The 5056-nt window shown below is 33.3% G+C and overlaps 1 non-coding gene across 1 annotated transcript; it reads left to right on the top strand.

The window, feature by feature from the left end:
• The first annotated feature begins 3467 nt into the window (after window positions 1-3467).
• LOC139846108 (small nucleolar RNA R71) lies at window positions 3468-3574 on the top strand. The gene has a single exon (XR_011758851.1). It is a non-coding gene; the product is annotated as a small nucleolar RNA R71 (small nucleolar RNA).
• The last annotated feature ends 1482 nt before the right edge of the window (window positions 3575-5056 follow it).

Genomic DNA, 5056 nt, shown 5'->3' with positions numbered 1-5056 from the left:
AGTTGCGGTTTTTCTATTTACAAGTGATATTCGTTTAAATATTAAAAGGTGAAGACAAAAGACAGATTCGACGATTTGAAGACGCAAACGACCAAAATGCTAAAAAGTACAAAGTACAATTCAAGTGGTTCAAATTATTGATGAGAAACGTCTATAAATTACAAGAGTACGAGCCGCAGAACGCAATGTACAAGATATTAAATAGTACGAAAGGACGTTCGAAAATCTGGAACCGGGACATGAGTCAACTCTCAACGCGCGACGCAACGGAGCTAAAATAACAAGTCAACTATGCATATAAATATAATATAATATATATAAAATTATATAAAATTATATATATTATATTATATATATATATATATATATATATATATATATATATATATATATATATATATATATATATATATATATATATATAATAAATCGTCGGCAAGAAGCAAACAAAAGTACCTGACCAGTGAAAGGCGGCCATGCGACCACATAGCCAGGAAGCACAAACTCCATGCGGTCGCATGGAGTACTGTAGCAGCTGAGGTTCTTTAAATACAACGAGTTCTGGCTGAATTTATTACACAATATAATTCAATCTCTCTCACTCTCATATATATATTTATATTTATATTTTAATTTTAATTTTAATATTAAAGTTTAATAATAATAAGGTTATGTTAGCGAATGTAGTAAGTGTGTAAGTTGAAATTCTGTCCGTGTAACGCTACGCTATTAATACTCATTGTAAGTTATGTTCAACCTTTTTAAATTAATGTCTCGTAGCTAAGTTATTATTATGCTTATTTAAATCGAAGTAATCATGATGTTGGGCTAAATATTAAAGACGGGGTAATTGGGCTTTGTACCATAATTGGGGTTTAGAAAAAAGAACGACAATTGTGGAAATTGGATATGAGCTATTAATGGGCTTTATATTAACTAATGATAATCGTTAATTTAATATAAAGGTTACAATTTAACGTATTTATTTATAACCACATACGCTTAATTGGGTACGGTGGGTGGGATATCTATAAATTCAAATTATTGTTCATTTGACCGGACACGGGAATGGATTAATGGTTAATGGACTCATTAAAACAGGGGTGGATTACATTCAAGGGTAATTGGTGTAATTGTTAACAAAGTATTAAAACCTTGGATTACACGCATTCGATAACCTGGTGTATTCATTAAACAAAGTATTAAGACCTTGTTACAGTTCTAATCCCCAATTAGTTAGAATATTTGACTTCGAGTATAAGGATAATTTGTCTAAGACTCTCGCACTTTATATTTATGACTGATGGACTATTATGGACAAAATCGTATGGACATATCGAATAATCCAGGACAAAGGTCAATTAACCCATGGTAATAAACTAAAATCAACATGTCGAACATCATGATTACGGAAGTTTAAATAAGCATAATTCCTTTATTTTATATCTTATCGCACTTTTAATTATCGTACTTTTTAATTATCGCAATTTTATTTATCGTCATTTTATTTATCGCACTTTTAATTATCGCAATTTTATTATCGTTATTTATTTTACGCTTTAAATAAAGTTATATTTATTTTTAATATTTTACATTAGGTTTTAATTGTGACTAAAGCTTTAAAATCGACAAACCGGTCATTAAATGGTAAAAAACCCCTTTTTTATTATAATAATAATAATACTACTTTTATATATATATATATATATATATATATATATATATATATATATATATATATATATATATATATATATATATATATATATATATATTTATATAGTTTTAAAATAATTATAGCGTTAAACTTGTTTACTGTATCCCTGTGGAACGAACCGAACTTACTAAAAACTACACTACTGTACGATTAGGTACACTGCCTATAAGTGTTGTAGCAAGGTTTAGGTATATCCACTCTATAAATAAATAAATAACTTGTGTAAAATTGTATCGCATTTAATAGTATTTTGAAATAAATATATAACTATTTCGTATACGCTGCTGCACACATCGCACTGCTCTTCAATAAAGAAAGAAGTTTCGTCATGATATTTACCCCTTTGAGATATTAGCTCCTTGATGAACCGATCGTAGTTTGGCATTCCTTTAAGCACATCGGTTATTAGCAAGTTAACCGAGACGTTTTTCATCATTTCTTGAAACTTTTTGTATTGAGCCGCCAACTTGTCCTTCTTTAAAGCTTTTGTATATGGCACCGACCTTGTAACCCTTGAAGATTCATCACCCTTTTTCTTACCCAATTCATCATTACCCGTACCCTCGGTTGAGTTGACCTTTTCTTTACCCTTCTCCTTATTGACCCCGGTTTCCTTTTCAATAAAACTTGGTAGTGGTTCATGGGTGATAAAGGGTTGATGTTGAGGATCTTCAATCCCTTGAGTGGTTAACCCGCTTCGAGTGGTTATGGCGTTGAAATTTTCATTTCAGTTTGGGTAATTAGGGTTTTGGTTGGTGTTTTGTTGATTTTGGTTTGGTTGACGGTTATTGTTGTAATTGTTAATTGGGTTAACTTTAGTATTTGAAGGTAAGGTTCCTTGTGGTCTTTCAGCAACTTGATTTGAAAGTGTTCCAACGGCACTCTTAAGATTTTGGAATGAGGCTTGTTGGTTTCGGATTTGTTGCTTCAAGAGCTCATTCTCTTTCATTAGGAAAGCTTCGGTCAATTCTACCTTCTTAATATAATTTTGCATGATTTATTCTAAGCTCTTTGTATGTTGGGATTGTTAGAAGTTTTGTTGAGGTTGTTGATTGTAACCTTGGTTATTTTGTGGTTGGCTATAACCTTGGTTGTTTTGATAATTCGAATTGGCTTGGTTGTTATAAGGTTGGTTGTTGTAAGGTTGTTGGTTTTGGTATTGGAAGTTGTTGTTTCGGTTTTGATTATAGTTGTTGTTATAACCTTGGTTTCGATTTTGGTTTGTGAATCCGGGTGGTGTATTGGTTTGGTTGTTGAATGACACTTGTGTTTTATTAGGATTGTAGTAGCTTTGGTTCGATGTTCCTCCCCGTTGATAGTTTTGATTACTCACATAGTTCACATGAGCATCCGAATTCATGGGAATATCATCTAGATCAATATTATCACATTGAGTAATTTGAGGACAATTCTCAGTGAGATGTGGACCCTCGCATCGTTGACAACCTACTTGCATTGCAACTACAGTTTGTTGAACTTTTCTTAACTCTTTCCCAAATGTTTGAAATTGATTGTTCAAGCTTGCAAGCGTCACTTGCCCATTATCACTCTCAACTTGTGCTACACTTTTCCTTGTCAAATCTGGTGGTGAAGGTGTCATTCATAAGTGTTGACCGAGATGTCTTCTAACAAAACTTCAGCCGCATTTGGTGATTTATACATAAATACCCCATCGGATGAAGAATCAAGATATTTCTTCGTTAAAGTATTACAACCCCGGTAAAATGTATTGATGTACTCCTTCTTCGTCAAACCGTGCGGTGAGCAAGCTCTTAGTAGCTTCTTGAATTGTACACATGCATCATACAAACTCTCATCACCCCGTTGGGTGAACCCATTAATCTCCATTCTAAGTCGCTCTATTTTGACGGTGGGGAGAAGTGATTGATAAACTCATTTGTTAATTCTTGAAAAGACCTTATGGAATCGGATGGAAAACTTCGCATCCAAGCTTTTGCGTCTCCTTAAAGTATAAAGGGGAATGCATTTAACTTAAAAGCATCATCGGTGACATTTTTGGTTTTGTAAATATCACAAAGATCATTAAAGTGTTGAATGTGTTCAAACGGATTCTCATCTATCAACTCATGAAAGTATGTATCCTTGATCAACGTGAAAAAGTTACCCTCGATCTTCCAATTATCCGCTTCAATTGGTGGTTTTGTAATAGCCGATGCTATCAACGTTGGTGCAACCAATCTAGCGTTCCACATTGGTGTGTCGTTTGGATCATTCAATAACTCTTGAACAACCGGAGGACCTTGGTTAATTGGATTACCCTCTTCATTGAAAATCGGTTGACCGTTAGGATCCATGTCTTCTAAACAAAATGGCAAAGCTTCAAAATTTTCCCTTAATACCCTTGCTTCTCTACAACTATAAACCCCGTGCACGTGTTTTTCCGGATCGAAAAATGGATGTGTGATGCTATGCTTAAATTTTACCCTCTAAATTTATATTTGATTCAAACACTAACAAATAAGCACACACAACTAACGAGCACTTAGAACCCGGTTATTATAGCACTTCAATGTAAGTATTCTTATCAAGTTCGTCCCAAGGGAGCGGTATAAGTCAAGTATTTGAAACTATCGATTGTCCTAGGGTTTGTTTGGATTGAAGGGTTTCGACTGATATTAACTAACAACTAAAACTTACACAATTAAACAAACTTAAACTAAACGAGTAAACTAAAAGCAAGAAACAAGTAGCGAAGTATTAAGACTTAAATCAAATTAACTAAGAAGTGTTCACTTATCTAATCCTCTCTATGTTTGGCTTGCCCCGTTTTGCCTATTTTGTTATCTCATTAGTTGTTGAACTATTAAATGTTTAGAATCACTTCCAAACCTCAAATCAAATGACACTCCGCGAATTCACATAAGCATTTAATCCTAAGATCGAGTTAAGCATGATTCGGTCATTGAGATTGAGCTTGGGTTGAAATCACTTAAAACACCCAACTATCGAAATCACTTAAGATAATCGGCACTACTATGTTGACTAAAGGCCAATTGAAAACCAACCTAGATCAAGAGCACAATCACTTGCAATTCCCTAGCTAGTTGTCTAGATCACCTAAGGTGTTGAAGCACACATTGATTCACTTCTCAAATCACTAAGAGAGCTACTCAACATATGTAATCAAAGTCAAGCCTAAAACAAACTCATAGCAATGGATCTTTAGCTAACTTAACAACACATGATCATGTAATTCATTTAAACAACAATATTCAATTGAATTGGGGCAAACACTAGCATTAAAGATTCATAGATAAACAAACACAAAGGATTTAGCCAATCATGGCTAAGATGAAACTAATAATAAGCAAAGAAACA

Source organism: Rutidosis leptorrhynchoides, chromosome 4, assembly GCF_046630445.1.
Source record: "Rutidosis leptorrhynchoides isolate AG116_Rl617_1_P2 chromosome 4, CSIRO_AGI_Rlap_v1, whole genome shotgun sequence".
NCBI lineage: Eukaryota > Viridiplantae > Streptophyta > Magnoliopsida > Asterales > Asteraceae > Rutidosis > Rutidosis leptorrhynchoides.
This window is presented reverse-complemented; position numbering and strand designations above follow the sequence as displayed.